The following is a 19,016-nucleotide window of genomic DNA, read 5'->3' as shown; positions in this document are numbered from 1 at the left end:
AAAAAATAACTAGAGTGTAAAGTTCTTATTTACCCTTTGTAAAAATAGAATTTCTTTATTTCCGATATGGCATGTAGTTTGAGTTGTGAGCCTGTGTTCATCCTGTTTCTACCCTCCTCAGAGGGAGCTTGTACTGCACGGACCAAGCAATTCCTGAATCAAATGCTGTACTTGGCCCAGTCGCTCAGAATCCCTATTAGGTAAAGTACTGAAACACCAGGAGTAAATGGGCACTCGTGGTTGGGCCCAGTAGCTCCTGTTTGCCCAGTGGGCCTCTGAATGAGGTTCTGGCAATCAGTGGCAGCGGTGGGATACTTAACGTTTAGGTGCATGGATACATCAGTGACATTGGCCATTTCTAATTTAATCAAGTAGTTCAATCAGTGACGTTTTTTACGCGCAAATGAGACTCACATAGACAGTGGGAAGCACAGAATTGGGAATATACCTTAGCACCATGTCCATAGATCAGATGCAAAATGAATGTACAGGCAGCGGGTGGGGGATTCCCAGCAGTCTAGACAGAGTTCCTTGCTAATTTCATTATGTACCAGTTTCAAACAATTGGTGAAAGGGATAAGGCTGTATTTAACTCTAGGCATAGATCCAACCTAAGAAGAGAGTGCTGTGGATTCAGGCTCTAGGATACCCTTAGGGCAAACCTATCCCAGACACAGGCAGAGTGTGTCCCCTAATGCATTTCCCAGAGTATCATCAAAACTCTCACCATCTTGAGTTTCTAGAATACCTTGGATGTGTGCAACACCTCTAATTTGTAGGGTACCACTGTCACCAATTGCGGGATTAAATCCCCTGGGTGGGTTGAGTCTAGCTTTGCAGTTGGTGTTTCAGAAAGCTCAGACTGAAAAAAAAGATTAGAAATCCTGAGCGTTTGAGAGGGAGAACTAAGACTTGCTCAGTGGGAACAAGAGGAGAATAGGCGGGAGAGACCAGAGGGAAGGGCCCAGGAGGAGAACTTGCAAGACAGGGAGGAGAAACAGTGTAAAGAAAGGAAATATCTGAAAAGTAATGGGGGTAATCCTCGAAATAGAGAAACTTGGAATGGCAGCAATGACAACTCCATCTGGGATACGTACTTCTACATCCAGTTCAAGCAAGGTTGTGGCAAATGTTTCAAAATGTGTTTATTGAAGGGTGTGACATTTTGGAATGGTTTGTGAGCTTTGAGGTCACCTGTAATGCATAGGTAAGGCAGCTGCCTTCATGGGGCCCATTCTTCCAGGAAAACGGGGTATGATCCAATAAGGCCAATCTATGCTGAGGGATCTATGCAATGTAACACAAAATGAATAACCCCATGTGGCCATCAAACAACATCCACGTACTTAACACCAAATCCACTTGAATCCAGGGTGTTTGAGAGTAAATCTCAAATACTATTTCTTTGTACTCTTAATCATCAAATTGTTTCATTTGATCTTGATCTCTTCATCTGCAGTACATTTAATATTACTAATACATATGAAAATAAATCCAATGGACAAGAAGTATAACGACTTAGACATACATACAGAAACGTTTTTTTTAGTGTGATAAATCATAACAACTAAAGACAACTCATTTAACATGGTCCAAAATCTCATAAAGTTTGTGAGAATGTATAGTGTCCAAAGGTTTTTGTCAACTCACTACACCTGTTGTGTTCTTCTTCTGGGGATGAAAGTACATCTTTTCGGTTCCATCTTTTCTATTTCATTAATAAATAGTGATTTACTATAATTGTGTTTTGTTGAAGGGTCTCAAATGTCTTCCCAAGAATATATACTAACACATTTCGACTTCTGTTTGACCAGGGATACATGCGCTTTTATGGCGAGGTCATCATCAGGGCGTAATATTCAATCACGGTTCATACGAAAAATTTGTGGTGGTGCGGATTGTTTTCATGTGGTCTCTTTCTTTAATTAAGGTCTTTTTAAGTATTGTAGATAAAGTGCCAAACTAGCAGATTTATTTTTGGCCATGGAACCGACCGGTGCAGATTCAACCAGTTCCTTGTTGCCGTAACCGCCATGCGCGATTCAATCGTCAACATCTAATGGGCGCATGGCATTGATAGGGACAGCCGTAATTGTTTGAATGCCTGTGGCAGACCAGAAGGTCTATGAGCAAATGTAAGGAATTCTGATTAGGCGATTTAGGCTAAAGCCAGCTCAGTACTATCTGAGATTCCTGGACTGCAAGACGGTGGATGGTGGTTTGCTTGAGACTTGGATTCATGATGTATTGCGTAATTGGAATGAATGGTTAAGAGGGATGGAAACCAAGGACTTTCAGTTCCTTAACCAGTGACGGAGGTACTCGGAGAGGAGTGCTGTACCCCACTTATTCAATACCTGTCTGACTTGACAGAGGGATCCAGAGGAACTTGCAGTGTTGGCTGACAAGTGGTTAGCTAACAGGGTTCCCAAAGGGCTAGAGCAGCACCTGCTCTAGGTAAGATCTAGTATTGTGGGCAGTCCTTTGTTCGCTACCTGGAACAATTTTCTGTACTTCATGTTGCTCAAGTGTGATTTTGCTCTAATAGAAATACTGAATCCACTTTAATTGTGGTTTCTGATGACTGCTCACTAACTCCACAAATACATTAACCTTATTGGATTTGTCAGCAGCATTTTAACATAGTTGGTCATAATATATTAATTTCCAGACTTGCCGAATGTGAGAAATGCTGTAACCTGGCTCACTTCTTCAAAACCGATTCCAATAGGTCATGCTGAACAATTTTATCTCCAAAATAATTTATTTAACCACAGGGGTATCCAACAAGTGTCTATTCTATTCCACGTGTCTATTTAATACCGATCATATCACTTTAAATTCATCAGAAGCTTTGCTTGGTAATGTACCTATGCCAGTGACACACCATGTATTATAGGTCTTTCCAATTCCAACTCTCCCCTGGGTGGAATAATGGAGTCTATTTGGAAAGTAAAATAATAGATTGACAATAACTGTCATAAAATGAATATGGGGAGAGATCCTGTTGGTGGTGGATTGCCCTTGTGTATGGTTCTGAATCTGTTGGCCTTTCTCTTTAGGGTCCTTTTCCTCATCTTAAATCTCATGTATAAAGTGTTGATGTCAAATTTGATTCCAAATTTAAAACTAATATGTAAGTCTCTTCTGTTGTCTCTGTGCTTCTTTTTGTCCTCGTAAATTATGACCTGTTCTTCCTCGTCTCTGAAGACGATCGGAAAATGGCTGTTGGTGCTATTGTTGGATGTAGGCTTGACTGTTGTAACACAATATAGCTACATTTTTCTAAGAATCAAATAAATAGACTTCAGACTATTCAAAATCAGACCTCTAGGTCTGTCACCTTAGAATAGGCTGAAGCGAAGCAAGATGCTTTTTTGTATAGCTTTGTTGGCTCCTTGTTAAAAATAGGATCATCTTTAAAGTGTTATGTTTGCTCCTTAAATGTTAAATTTAATAAGTACATTCTTCGGCATTGTCTACATTCTTCATCTTCCAAGCTTCTTGTTGTTCCCTGATTTAGTACATTTATATTTGGTGCAAAATTATTTTCTGTATTTGCTCCCAAACTGTGAAGTGGGCTGCCAGTTGAGTTAGTTTGCTTAATCTTATTTTCTCTTCAGAAAGAAACTTTAAACTTTTATTTCTCTTTAATTTATTCTTTCTTCTGAGAGATCGACTTGCTGCTTTATCACTATGAAGATGAAGGATATCAGTCAAGTTTAGGACTTTGATAAATACCATAACTGAACACTGGGCTTTACTTTTTAACGTATTTTTTTGATGACGTTCTGACGCATTTCTGTGCTTCACTCAACAATTCTTTTAGCCTTTATTTGATAAAATATGCTAAAGCATTCCCGTGCTTTATTCGGTGAATTTAGATGTTTGCTTTAATTAGCAGTCTTTGTATTAAAAGAGACTTTTGTTTCTAGACTTTTCTCGTTGGCAGTTTTTCTTCAATCATCATGCCACCTCTGTGACAAATATTTCTCTCATAGTGGGAAAGAGGTCATGCTTTGTGCATTGTTTGTCTTCCAAATGCTTTCAATATAACATAATGGCCTATTCTTTCAAGAGATGCCTTCTAATATGATAAGTAGTGAGTTTGTCTTCAGCCTTAGCTGTGAGTTTTGCAGGTCTTCAGAAAAAAGGTTCCTCACACTAGACCAGAGTTCCACCTCAGGAAGTGGCTTAAGACCATACATCACTTACCTTGCTGTACTTGGCTTTAAATCAGATGCAGTCACTCAAACGATGCTGCAAGTTTCATTGTTTTGTAGAACCCAGGTATGTGAAATAGATACTCTAGTCTGTATAGAAGTGTGGGCAACATTTGGGGGATCCCCTTGATATGAATTGAGTTGTGGATGTTGCAGGTTTGCCCATCTTGACATCTGAAGGTGATGAAGCAGCTATTTGACCAGTTGATTTTTGTGTTTCAGCATATACACAAAAGATGAGGGGAGGAATGCTTGCCAATAGTCTAAACCACTGGCTGTAACACTGGGTAACATTCCAACCTATTGTTTGCTTCCTTTATAGGAGTGGAATTATTTCCCCCTCCTGAAGAGATAGTTGCACCCTCAAATGCATCATTGAATTTGTTATATGTGCCACTTTAGGCAGCCTCCCTTCATGTGTTTCATAAAATGTGAGATTTACTTGAATTTCAAGAGGAGAGTGCTCCACAAAGTCTTCGTTAAGACAGAAATATCTGCCTTTGAAAATGTTCTTCTAAAGTGGGCGATGTTCAACAGAAGAGAGTAGACTTCTCCTAGAGGCATACAAGGTTAGCCTTTTACACAGAAATACCAGTGCATATCCATATAAGGCTCTATGCACTAATAATACAATTTGAAGGAAACTCTGGCTCTAAATGGAAACGAGTGATGCTTCTTGAGAATCGGTAAAACATAACAAATCAATTTTCTCTCAGTATCATTTCCATTAAAGACATTCCCTGACCCCCACAATACAATGTTTGAATAATGTTATAGAAGTTCACCTCCTATTCTCGGGACAATGAGTGTCGTCTGTGTAAGAGGAGAAATGAATACAATGGGAACGAATTAACCCACGCTAAGGGAGCGATGTAAACATTGAAGATGTTGGGTGACAATGCAGGGCACTGAGATATCACTCGATACAGGTGCAGGATTTCAGTTTTTATGATCAGTTGATTTTTCACTTTGAGGCATTTTTCTGAAGAGGGGCCTGAGTTTTGCCTTTGGGTACTGGAGCTTCTGAGGGGAAGATGGGATAGCTAATATGGGCTTAATGAAACATTGTTAGACCTGGCATTCTTGGGGTGGTGTCCCCTGATTTTTTATTTTTTTGCCTCTGCCTCCTGTATTTTTGGTTGTGCGCTGGACTTCGTTTTTGCTAGTTTAGGTATTCTGTATTTTTGTCACTGCTGATCAGTGCCAAAGTGCAAGTGCTCCCTGTGTACATTGTGATTCTGAATGGTTATCCATTATTTGGCATATTTGATTTACTGGTAAGGCTCTAGTAAAGTGCATTGAGTGTGCCAGGACCTGTAAATCAAATGCTACAAGTAGGCTTGCGCAAAAACAACAGTTGATGGACAGAATGCAGAACAATGTCATACATTCACCCTAGTGCAGAGATCTGGGCCTACTAAATCCATTGTTTTTTTGCTCACCACACTACCCCAGTTTAGACATGGCCATATGCAAATCAGCCATGACCCTGTGCCTCGTGGGAACAGTCTAGCCCGAACTGGCAAGCCATGTCTTCCCTGGACCGGAATCAAGCATCCGAGGACCGGTTTCAGGCTATCAGCCGTCTTCAGCAGGATAGCTTGACTCCAGTGGCGTGGGGAGCACGGGACTCACGTCTGAGCATACCCGTCCCACTGGGGTGACAAATGCAAAAACAACAGTTGATGGACAGAATGCAGAACAATGTCATACATTCACCCCAGTACAGAGATCTGGGCCTAAATCCATCGTTTTTTTGCTCACCACACCACCCCAGTTCAGACATGGCCATATGCAAATCAGCCTTGACCCTGTGCCTCATGGGAACAGTCCAGCCCGGACTGCCAAGCCATGTCTTCTCTAAACCGGAATCAAGCATCCTAGGACCGGTTTCTGTCCAGTCCAGGCAGGACCTAGCTTGGCAGTTCGGGCTGGACTGTTCCTATGGGGCACAGGGTCAAGACTGATTTGCATATGGCTGGGTTCAAACTGGAATGGCATGGTGAGCAGAAAAACGATGGATTTAGGCCCAGATCTCTGTACTGGGGTGAATGTATGACATTGTTCTGTATTCTGTCCATCACTTGTTTTTTGCACAAGTAGTCTTGCAGCACTGGGTGTGCCATCCACCTGAGTAGCCATGTAAATGTGTCTCAGACCTGCCACTGCAGTGTCTACCCACGTAGTTTTCAACTGCCATGTCGACCTGGCAAGTGCATCCACTTGCCAGGCCCTAATCTTCCCTTTTCTTACATGTAAGACACCCCTCGGGTAGGCCCAAGGTACCCCCGTGGGCAGGGTGCGGTGTATGTGAAAGGTAGGACTTGTGATGGGGTGTTTGGCATATCGTGATAGTGAAATACTGTGCATTTTTCACTATTGAAAGGATGCCTGTCCCTTAGGCTAACATGGTAGCTACCTTGTAACATCTTACAAGTTTAACTTTCCATTGGGACATGATGGAGGTTGTTCCTACAACAGGAAACTTGCAAGAACTAAAGTTCTGAAGGAAATTGACGCTTTGCCGTCCTTGCGGTTGAATTTTCCGCCGCAGCACTGCCTTGCGGTAGGAGTTCCTGATGCACAGCCCTGTGTGGCCAAAGAAATCCGTGCAGCGCCTTTCCGTGGCCCGGAATACTGCCATATGTCGAGTGCTGTGCACCAATTTCCGAAGTCTGAGATCACCACACTGACTCCGCCCTGCTGGCGGCAAGAGGAATGGTCGGTCGGCAGCTTGAGAAAGAGACTCAGCCCCTGGTTCACTGTCGCCGTTCGCCTCCAGCGCATCCGGATTTTCCACTGATTGCTGTTGTAGATTTGACCCACAGGTGCATTGGAGCTGCAGTAAGAAACTGATACAAAAGGGGGTGGCATAGGGTCAGACTGATTTGCATATAGCCATGTCTGAACTGGGGTGGCAGAGTGGGCTAAAGAACGGTGATGGATTAAACCCAGATCTTTTGACTTGGTGTGAGTGTTTGATTGATTCAGATGCTCTGTCCATCAACACCCCCTTTTGTACCGCTTTTGGCCGCCATAAGTGTGGCAGGGTATACTCAGACGTGAGTCTCTTGCTCACTTTGCCACTGGATTCAAGCAAGCTGGGCTGAAGACGGCTGGAATGCCAGAAACCGGTCCTCGGAAGCTTGTTTCCGGTCCAGGGAAGACATGGCTTGGCAGTTCGGGCTGAACTGTTCCCATGAGGCACAGGGTCAGACTGATTTGCATATAGCCATGTCTGAACTGGGGTGGCAGAGTGGGCTAAAGAACGGTGATGGATTAAACCCAGATGTTTTGACTGGGTGTGAGTGTTTGATTGATTCAGATGCTCTGTCCATCACCACCCCCTTTAGTACCGCAGTAAGAAACTGAGGCATCACCTCCACACACAGTAAGAAAGCGATGCATCACCTAATCTCCAGTAAGGAACCAACGCATCACCTTCCCTGCAGCTATTTTTGCTTGTGATTTTGATGTATCCCAGGTACTTTGTCCTAAAAGTGACTCGTCCATAGTTTCCTATGGACAGAACTGTTTTTACTTTTTAAAAGGCATAGTGTGATATCTGTATATTGGATTTTTGTTGCTTTGGTCTTGTTTGGTTTAGAAAAAGATACTTTATTTTTGTAAACTGATGGGGTGTCCATTTGTGGTGTTTTCACTGTGTTACAGTGGGTTATATACAAATGTTTTACACATTGCCTCTGTAGTTTAGCCTCACTGCTATGTGCCAAGCTACCAGAGGGTGAACACATTGAAACTTAGGTGTGTACCTTACTCATCCTGACTAGAAGGAAGGGTCCCTGCTTGGACAGGTATATACTTCTACCAATTAGAGACCCCCAATTCTAACATCGGTGGCAAGCTGTGAGGATAGGACTTGCATTTGTTCTTGACCTACAGTAATTGGTGTACACTACTACTGATTAGTACAGACCACTACACAACCACATTTAGTTTTTCTATTTTTGGCCATTTTTACCAAGTGTTGAACTTCCAGCTTCAACTTAGGTAAGCTAGCTTCAGTTGCATCTGTGGATGTTTAGTTTGAAGAGGATAATGGTTGAATCCTACACTTTGCCACAGTTTAAATCAATCTGCAAAAAGTTTAAAGTCCCCATGAAAGGCCTCACCAGGAAGGATGAGCTCCAAAAGGTGCCGAGGGCCTGGTTGGAAGCTAGGAATGCAAGTGGACATTCAGTAGAACCTGTGGGGGAGGCTGAGGATTTAAAAAATGCAGCAGGATGGGCTGAAGGGCCAGGTCCTGACTGGAGGGAGCATGTTCTCCAGGGCCGGCAGCAGTGTCTCTTCAGAAGGTTTGCACGCTTCATGCAAGAGTGCAGAGCAGAGAGAGGAGCAGCCAATCTCAGATTGGTTTTCCATGAAGAGAGGACGAAGGGCAAGAGACGACCGTATTAAGGTGAGGCAACCTAATATGGGGGTGTAGCGATCCCCTGCTGAGTGCGAGCCCAGGCCCCTGCGGAGGTTTCCTAGCCAGGTCTGGGAACGACTTGCAGAGCGGCCTGGTGAGCTCCCTCTCAGCCCCCACCTGACATCCATTGGTCCCAAATCTTTGCATCCAATACTATACATAACCTCGACTCCTCCCCTCACATCAACGCTCTTGCAACCTCACCCCCTGATGCAGCCAGGAAAGCGACGACAAGCCGAACACACATACTCTTACATCTTTGGGTAGCATTGAGTGTTCTAGCACTACCTGACCAGGCAGGTCTGGGCATAGCCGTGCAGAGGGGTGCTGCCAGTGACCTCACCTTGTACCTCCTTTCTCTCCTTGGTATCAGCAGCAGCAAACATAGCAATAAAATAACAGAATAACACTACCAGATGTGATTCGGAACATAAGCTCAGCAGTGTCTGCGAATCCCCAACAAGTAAAATAAGATTCACCAAAGGTCACCAAGGATACGTCAGGTTGTTGTCAGTGTCGCCTGTTGCGCAAGAACCAGAGCCCGTTGCGCAGGAAACTTCGACACATCTCTTATTTTCAACCTCTTCACTGCTTTCAGATACAATCATGAGATCAGGCAAGATCCGTACGAGTTATCAATACAATAGGAGCTAAAGGGGGAACAAAAGGACAGCCATACGTCACTCCTGCCATGGTGGCAGGAGTGACGTATGAAAGCAGCAATATAAGGACAATTCCAAAATCCATTATTCCTTAACACTGTGTTCTTGGAATGTGAACGGCCTCAGAAGGTTGGGGAGAGTGATTTCACAACCTGTCTCCTCAATTTCAATATACTGCTCTTAAAGGAAACTTGGGCAGAACAACATTTACCAATTACATGCTTCAAAGAGTTCCACCAAGAGGAGTCAAAAAGATCCAAGGAGGACAGAGCTGCAGGTTACCCGTACATAACATAGCAACCCACTTACGGTGCCACAAAGAACACATAGACCTGGGGCTAAAATGAGGACAATGTGTCAGACTCTCAGTTCTTTCTCAATTAACATCGCACAGAAAATTTCACAACCCTATTCTAATAATGTGCAATATATGCATTCACCCCAATCGAAACCGCAAAGGTGGAAAGATTGAAACACTAATAGCAATATTAAAATCACTACTATTTTCCCACAAGTTTGCATTATCTGAAGAGATTTCAATATGTCTCTTCTCCAAACCAATACTACACAGTGCCACCACCATCAAGGCAGCACTGTGCAAACCATCTCCCCTGTAATTGCAACCCAACCAAGAGGCGACCATCATGGGAAAGCATGCACTAAGGCCCTTGAATATCAGTCTATTCCACACAATTTCTAGTTTCCACATTCCATCTAGAGTGGAAAGCGATAATTTATCCAAGCACATAGTTTTATGATTTGGTTATTGAGAGCACCCAGAGCCATAGACCTGCAGGTGGCCCCAGTGCTTACAATCTAAAATGCCTCACTTGGAATGAAATGGTGCCAGAAACAATAATGGACCACACGCTCACATCTGAAAGATTTTGCACACAGAGGTTGATGCTGCGGCAACACAGAGAGCACATGTCAGCAGTACTTACTGCAACTTTTTCTCTGAAACCCTCGCAACACCAACTCCTTCAGCAAAGGCGCTTCCTGGTGCACCAAATCATTTCAAAGAGCAAAACTTGATCTAAATAAGGCGGTCAAGAAACTCTGGAAACAAGACCGAAAGCTTACCCATGCCACCAGGAATCAAATCATAAGCCTAAGGCAAACTTAAGTAAAGGCCAGCTTGTCAGTCAAAAAAACCCACGAGAACAACATATGGTTAAGTCTCCTGCACACCAGCAAAATGAAAAACAATAAGCAATTCTGAGCCAAAATGAACAGTCTTGCAAATGGCAGCTTCTGTCATCCTAATGCTGACGTGTCAGAAGTTGACTGAACAACCTACATAAAAGCAACATTCCCGTCCTTCAAAGCAAGGCAGACTCCAACAAAACTCACAATAGCCATCTTACCTTAATTGCCACCAACAACAGTAACACTCTGGAAAGCCCCTGGCCAAAGGGAGTACAAGTCCTGAAATCCATTAAGTGGCTGAGATCAGACGGGCGCCAGGACCGATTTGTTCAAGTACGACCAAGCTTTAAGGGCCTCGTTCGTACCTCACTCCACTGTTTAACCAAGGCTTCTTTTTTAATTCCGTCCCGGAATCATGGAGAGGCAGCCACCTACATCTTATCCTCAAATCTGGGTCTCGCGCCAACCCAGGAAATTACAGAGTAATAGCTCTTATCGATGTTGAAGCCAAACTCTATACTTCCAATTTATGAATAAATCTAGAAGATTGAACTTAAAAAAAAAACAGGTGGAACTTAAAGCTGGCATGTACACAATCACCAACCTACTTGCACTTAGTCTCCTAGTCAAAAAAGCCAAAAACAAACATGAAAAACTATACACCTGCTTCATCGACTTAAAAGCAGCGTTCAACTAAGTGCCAAGAGATCACCTGTGGGCAAAGATGACCAGATGGGGTGTACCGTCAAAGTTATTGGAGGCCATAATTCATCTGTACTCAGACACATGGGTGAAAATAGGAAAGATTTACACACACATGGGCCTAAAGCAAGGGTGCGTTCTAGCCCCTTCTTTATTTAACATCATCTTTATGGCCAACCTGGACACTGTATTAATAGAACCCTCAGGTGACCATCTGAAATTAGCAAATAATCCATTGTGGTCTCTATAATATGTGGATGACATTGTTTTGTGTAGTCGGACACCGATTGGCCTCCAGGCCCTCGTCACAAGCCTTTTGGGATATATCGAAACGTTGGACCTAGAATTAAATGAAAAACAACCAAAACAAAGGTAATTTTCAGCAAAATCCATTCTGCACCATGTCTCGTTTAAGTGAAAAGCAGGTGGAAAGAATTAAAAACAGTCCAAATCCTGCAAATACGTAGGAGTAGTAATGGCCCCAGATTATCCTTCAAGGAGCATTTACAACAAGCATTTGCAATGCAATAGGTCTCGCATTAGGAAAGATTGAGCTATTGGTATTGTAAATAACACATTTTTCATGTATGTGTTGGTTTTGAAAAGAGCAAAATTAATAGCTTTGTCATTACAATGCCAATAGTTATAACTTTTACAAATGTGACACCTATAGCATTTGTAATGCAATATGTTTTTTATTTACGTGACTTAGATGTATTGATATTACAAATAACAATGGCTTTTAATTTTTTTAATAATTAATACTTAAATAAAAGTTATTGTAATTCATAATGTCAATAGCTTAAACTTTTGTAAATAACTTTTGTGAAGATTATGTTCAGTGTATTTTATTGTTAAGAAAATCCAAGAACAGAAGTGAAATAATAACATCTTTTTGTGAAATTTGTAATAAAGCTTGAAACCTTGAGAGAACATATTTGAACCAGTTGTTGTTGAATGGTTGCGCAGATTGATGCTGGGGTGGCGCTGAGTGATGTGGTGGCGACGAGTGATGCTGTGGCATTCAGTGATGCTGTGGTAGCGCATAGTGATGTTGTGGTAGCGCATAGTGATGCTGTGGTGGCGCTGAGTGATGCTGTGGTGGTGCTGAGTGATGCTGTGGTAGTGCTGAGTGATGCTGTGGTGATGCGATAGATAGAGGGAGGGCAATAGAAGAGGGAGGGCGATAGAGTGGGGGCGATAGATATAAAGACTGATAGATTGATGGCGATCGATAGAGTGAGGGCGATAGATAGATAGATAGAGTGAGGGCGATAGAGTGAGGGCGATAGATACATAGAGTGAGGGCGATAGATAGATACATAGAGTGAGAGCGATAGATAGATAGTGAGGACCATAGATAGATAGATAGATAGATAGATAGATAGAGGGCGATAGATAGAGTGAGGGCGGTTCCCTTGGGAAAATGTAGATGCTTTTAAGCGATAATGCACATTTGAGTAAAACCAACGTTCTGTCGAGTGATAAATAATCTTAAGAAATACTGTTTCACAAGAGCATGAAGCACGAATAATGCTGTAAAAGCGCCAATGTGAAAGATGAAAACATCCGCTCAAACTGATTTTATCACTAATTTCTCCCTTCAGCTTTTCTTTGAAGTCTCAATTTAATATAAATACCCTAAATGGAAGTCTTTAGCATAATCTGCGGTCATCCTGGAATGTGGTGTGGAATCAGTCCTCACATACCACATTGAACACAGACAGAAAATCCTGAGCTAAGAATGTTCATCAATATCCAAAACGCCGCTGTCTCATGGAATACGTCCAGGCTCTGCACTCGGAGCTCGAACTGATGCGGAATACATATAAGGGATTTGCTCTTCATTTTTCCACGCATACCTCCTTAGATATATATGCCCTGACGAAGTCTTAGGTCTCTACGACCGAGACGAAACACGTGTTGGCAGAGGTTGCATTCCTCTCTGTTGATGAAGATTGTCAATAAATGAAGATTAATGAGAACATTTGAAATCTGGAACTCAACATTTGTCCTTTCTTTTGGATATTGATGAACATTCTTAGCTCAGGATTTTCTGTCTATGTTTATAACTTTACAATTGTGTCTTTTTCTAAGTCACATTGTTTGATTCTGGTTGGGTGACCGGAGTCTAATCCTTGGAGCTTATCAGATATTGTATTGACTACTGTTTTTTCTCTCAGCGCAAACTACCCTCACTCACCTGTTCTCTCTGTTTCATTTTCCACATTGAACACCCCTGGTCAAAATAGTTTGTCAGGAGAGGATGTGGCTTAACGGCAAGAGCCGACTGAAGCAGCGGAAGCAGGTTTGAGTCTCAGCAGAGACGCTCAAACATACTGTGATTCTGGACAAATCACTTAATTTCCCCTTGCCTTGAATGTATCGGGCTATAATGCAACTGGGACTCATGTACAGCGCTCTGATAACTTCGGCTCGAGTTCGCGCTATATAAAACTGCAAAATATAAAAAGAGAAGCAAGGCCAATACTTGAAATGCTCTGTCTATGATGACATACAGTGAGGTGACCATTCTACCAAAAAAAGAGGAGCATTATTGTATTTTGAGAGCACACGGTTCCCTTGGGAAAATGTAGATGCGTTTAAGCGATAATGCACATTTGAGTAAAACCAATGTTCTGTTGAGTGATAAATAATCTTAAGAAATACTGTTTCACAAGAGTATGAAGCACGAGTTTAAAGATATCTGCATAAGATACATTTAACTACATTTACATGAAAATCATTTACATATCCTGCTGTCATTCAGAAACCCTGACGTGACCCATCCAATGCTGGACACCTCTGTTTTAGGCTATGAAGTAAGGTGACAAGATTACTCCACGTAGTGACTACACAGTACTTCCGTTCTTTTTAACAATCCAGTGTATTCGCGGAATTTCAGCCCTCACTCACTTCAGTTGATTCAACTGATAGAATTTGTGAGTTTTAGGCAAAGAAGAAGCTGAAGAGCCCCCGCTGCCTTGGTTTAAAACTAGCATTGAGAGCCTGGTGGGGGCGGGGAAGCCAGCGAGTGGGAGAGAGGGAAGAAGCATATGGGGATGGGGTGTGAGACGGTGATCGTCCCTGGAAGGAGGGGGGAGAAGGGGAGGAAGGGCTGGTGGCGCCAAGCATTAAGCGTGAGTGTGTCAGCGTCTCAGCAGCAGCTGGCCTGCAGAAGTGACAGGCACTGCTCATGCAGAACACGGAAGTGGCCCACAGGCTGTCCGACAGGCACCAGACCTGTGTGTTCAGAAGCCACTGAACCGCATCAAGACGGGTGGGCAGCCCTGGGGCAGCGGCGGCTGTAGGCGCAGGCGGAAAGTCCCAGTGATACACTTAATATAGATTAATGCTATAAAAGCGCCAATGTGAAAGATGAAAACATCCGCTCAAACTGATTTTATCACTACTTTCTCCCTTCAGCTTTTCTTTGAAGTCTCAATTTAATATAAATACCCTAAATGGAAGTCTTTAGCATAATCTGCGGTCATCCTGGAATGTGGTGTGGAATCAGTCCTCGCATACCACGTTAAAGCCCCCTGGTCAAAATAGTTTGTCAGGAGAGGATGTGGCTTAATGGCAAGAGCCGACTCTGAAGCACCGGAAGCAGGTTTGAGTCTCAGCAGAGACGCTCAAACATACTGTGATTCTGGGCAAATCAATTAATTTCCCCTTGCCTTGAATGTATCGGGCTATAATGCAACTGGGACTCATGTAAAGCGCTCTGATAACTTCGGCTCGAGTTCGCGCTATATAAAACTGCAAAATATAAAAAGAGAAGCAAGGCCAGGACTTGAAATGCTCTGTCTATGATGACATACAGTGAGGTGACATTTCTACCAAAAAAAGAGGAGCATTATTGTATTTTGAGAGCACACGGTTCCCTTGGGAAAATGTGGATGCTTTTAAGCGATAATGCACATTTGAGTAAAACCAACCTTCTGTCGAGTGATAAATAATCTTAAGAAATACTGTTTCACAAGAGCATGAAGCACAAGTAATGCTGTAAAAGCGCCAATGTCAAAGATGAAAACATCCGCTCGAACTGATTTTATCACAACTTTCTCCTTTCAGCTTTTCTTTGAAGTCTCAATTTAATATAAATACCCTAAATGGAAGTCTTTAGCATAATCTGCGGTCATCCTGGAATGTGGTGTGGAATCAGTGCTCACATACCACGTTGAACACTGCATGCAAACAACATCTTACCGCAAGGTGCAGGTAATGTTCATTTGGTAAAGAAGGACAGGAGATAGTAATTAACACAGCAATACTGAAGAAATGGATACGATGCACATAAAAAATCTAAACAGCTCCAGAGTCACGAGGTGTCTATGAAGAAAGATAAGAAGAGCGCTCATTATACATGAAAACAGTGCTTCTACTTCTACGTGCATTATGCAACAATGGTGCAGGGAAAGCGCTACACAGGGGAAGGACGGCAGAAATCCCTAAAGTTGGAAAGCTCACTTGTTGGAGAGACAGATAGCTATGATGAATGCCGGTCCAACGCCGGGTTGATAAATCCGCTGAGCAGTTGAAGGGCGGTATCAAGAAATATGGTCAAGTGGACACTCCTCCGTCTAGGGGCAACAGATGTAGCAACAATAAAGAACAAGAACATCGCCGAAAGAAGAAAAAAAAGCGGCTGGGAAAGGATCCCTTCGAAGTGGCTGTGAAAGTGAAAGCAATTAGGGGGAGGAGGATTGAGGCCAGCGCGCACTGCGCACGCTGGGGAAGCCTGTGGGAGGGAGGCTGATGGCTTTGATGTGGGGAAATGCACGTGTTTGTGTTCACGTGAACTGTTTGAAATCCGCCTGATGGTTTGAGAACTTTTTTGCCACCTATAATTCTCGACTATCCATTCCTTGCGGAATGGGATAGGCGAGACCTAAAGAATGAGGGCCTGGGCCAAAAAGCTATGCTTTGCATTTAATCTCCTGAAAGAAACGCTGGGAAGCAAATTGCAGTGTTTCCTCCTACAGGTCATCGGATCCAAGTTCCTTCCCTCGCTCTCAGTTTTGAATTATTAAAGTGGAGCAACGCCATCATCCCAAACAGAATACAATCCATCTTGTTTAAACGCATTTCTTGACTCCTACACCATATCTCACAGTCCCACGTGTAATTGGAGTTTGAGCTATTTAACCAATTATCTATAAGGATGGCATCAACCATCGAACTGCTGGAAGGTAAGGTTAGCTCCACCAGATTCATTGGGTGCCCCATGCTCGTCGGAAATAAAGAACCAGCCACTCCACAAAAATAATTGGATTGCAGTGCTCCAATAAGCATTAACCCCATTAAACCTGTTCAATGTGTTGGAAGGTGTCACTAGCTTGACAACCTTTAAGAGAATCACCAGTAAGGCAGCCAAGTTACTCTCCTGGTCACTTGATAAAGCAGAGATGGCTCTCAAGACACACAGCTGGTCAGTCCCACACTGCTACACCAACTGGAGTCCATAACCCTACATCCAATACGCTCTTCTTTTAAACTGCATTGGAGCTTCTCCTTCAAAAGATCGGATCCCAGTCTGGAAACAGTTTGGTCAGATCCTTATTGCTGACTGCTGCTCTTTCGAGGAGGGTGTATTACACTTTTCATGCATCTGTTCAGCCCTCATTCATCTAAGACTGAAATGGCTACCACCAGTCCTGAGGGCCACCCAGATAAGATCTTGCTGTGTCCCTGTGATGGCGCTCTAAAATGGGCACAACATCCAGGTCTCCTGCAGGGCACCAACGGTTTTAATACAAGTAAAAAGACTGCTACAAACAGAGGAGGCGTCCCCTCGTGTCAAATAGCCTCTCTCTTAGCCATATCAAATGAACTGTAGAGATTCTCTGTTCATTTTTGTAGCACAGAGCAGTTAAAAACGCATGTACTTTATTCTGCCCAAATTGTGTCTTTTCAGACCCACAGTCTTTTACTATTTATAACAATTGTAACTTACAATGTATATCATACACCGGCCACAAAACAAGGTAATTTTTTAATATTCTCTGTACTGTACTGTTTGCAATGTTTTATATTAATCTGCAAATAAATCAATAATGCATAAGCATAAAAGTCTTTTCAAAAAGATTGTCTCCCGGAGACAGGAATGTTATTCGTGCACTTCATGACCTCGGGATTAAGACGGCGGGCGCTCTGTTTGCGGACGGCCAGGCCAAAACATGGGACCAGGTTGCCCTAGGGGTGGAGCACCCGACCCTGCTGCAGCGGTTCCAATTTCATAGACTTCGAGGAGCCTTGCGAGAAGTCCTGGGGCCAGATATGACAGAGCCGCCGGACATTCGGGAACTAGCTTACATCATAGCCCACCCCTCCCCGCGGCACTTGACGACGCATCTGTACAAGTGCATTACTTCACACAGGGCGCAGGAACCCTCCAAAGCCCGGTTAGCCTGGCAGAGAGACCTGGAAATAGTTATAGATGACGCAATGTGGACGTACTGCTGTAGTAATACCAAAAAAGTGTCTCTGAATGGAAGACACAGGCTAATCCACTTCAAATTTCTGCAGAGAGTGTATTACACTCCAGAACGACTACACCGTTATGGCCTCCGTCAATCTCCAGAATGTGAGCGCTGTCACGCACCGGTGGCAGACTTCCTACATATGGCATGGAACTGCCGCAAGATACAAGAGTTCTGGATTGCGATCTTCTCGGAACTCCGTGAAGTACTAGAGCACGAACTGCGGGTTGATCCGGCTCTGGCACTACTGGGCTACTCGAAACCTCTGCCGCTGGCATGTAGGCGATTGGCGGATATGGGATTGTTACTGGCGAGACGCACAGTGGCACAGTGTTGGATGAGAGAACTGACCCCGACAAAAAAACGATGGGCCAGAGACATGGTGTACTGTTGCACGCAAGCGGAGCACTACAGTGAGCTACTTCCCCCCCCCCCCCACCAGCAGACCGAAAAACTTCTGGGGTTTGTATAACCCCTTTAGATATGCTAGGGAGGAGGTAGCGGACACGCAGGGTGCCGAGGGAGAGGATGCACAAGGATAGCCTTCACTACTTCACTAGGGAGAAGAGGACGACTGAAGGGCTGGTGAGACGGCCGGGTGGAGTATTGATACCCGGCTGTCACAAGGCAGGTGACGAGTGGTAGACTCCGAGTTAAGAAGAAGTGATAGGAGTGAGTCTTCTCCTGACACACTCCAAGGGTATCGCATCCTGGAGATAGAGAGGGGGCATAGACATGGCCTAGACGAACCTTTGCAGACATTGAGTGGGTTTGTGGATAGATAGGACAGGGGAGGTGTGGGGGGGAGGGACTGGAGGTTTTTTTGGGGAGTTTGCAGAGTTTAAAAAATACAAAATACACCTACATTTCTGTCTGTGCAGCACCCGGCCTGCGTGACCTACCCCCCCTTAAGTTACTGGGGTACATTTGCAAGTGGGCGAGGACGGCTCAGCTGCTGACTCACGTTTAGCTTAATGGCTGCACTGTGATTTCACGCTGCCGTACCCCTGGGTTGATGGCATCAAGCTGTGTACATTGTCTTACCAACTGCTCGACTGTTTCCAACTTTGTCGCTTCGCCGGCCCAGGTGGGTTGTAGGCGGGAAGCTGTGTATGATATGCACAATGCTAATAAAGGTGTTTTAAAAAAAAAATAATAGAAAAAAAAGATTGTCTCCAAAGGAAATGAAGGACAGAGAAAGAAGCAGAATGCATAAGTTGGAGCTTGAGAGTCTCGGGATGGAGCTAGAGAAGCAGAAACTAGCAACAGGAAAAGAAAATGCTGATAGGAGCATGAGAGAGAGAGGGTTGAAGAAGCTGGATATCAAGGCTAAGACTGCAGAGTCCAGTTCAAACGGTGGCAG

General features: G+C 43.7%; 1 protein-coding gene across 2 annotated transcripts in view; it reads left to right on the top strand.

Moving 5' to 3' along the window:
• Positions 1 to 19,016, top strand: part of NR2C1 (nuclear receptor subfamily 2 group C member 1) — a 477,706-nt gene that overhangs the window by 386,159 nt on the left and 72,531 nt on the right. The gene's annotated exons all lie outside the window — the stretch shown is intronic.

This window comes from Lissotriton vulgaris, chromosome 1_1 (assembly GCF_964263255.1).
Source record: "Lissotriton vulgaris chromosome 1_1, aLisVul1.2, whole genome shotgun sequence".
NCBI lineage: Eukaryota > Metazoa > Chordata > Amphibia > Caudata > Salamandridae > Lissotriton > Lissotriton vulgaris.
This window is presented reverse-complemented; position numbering and strand designations above follow the sequence as displayed.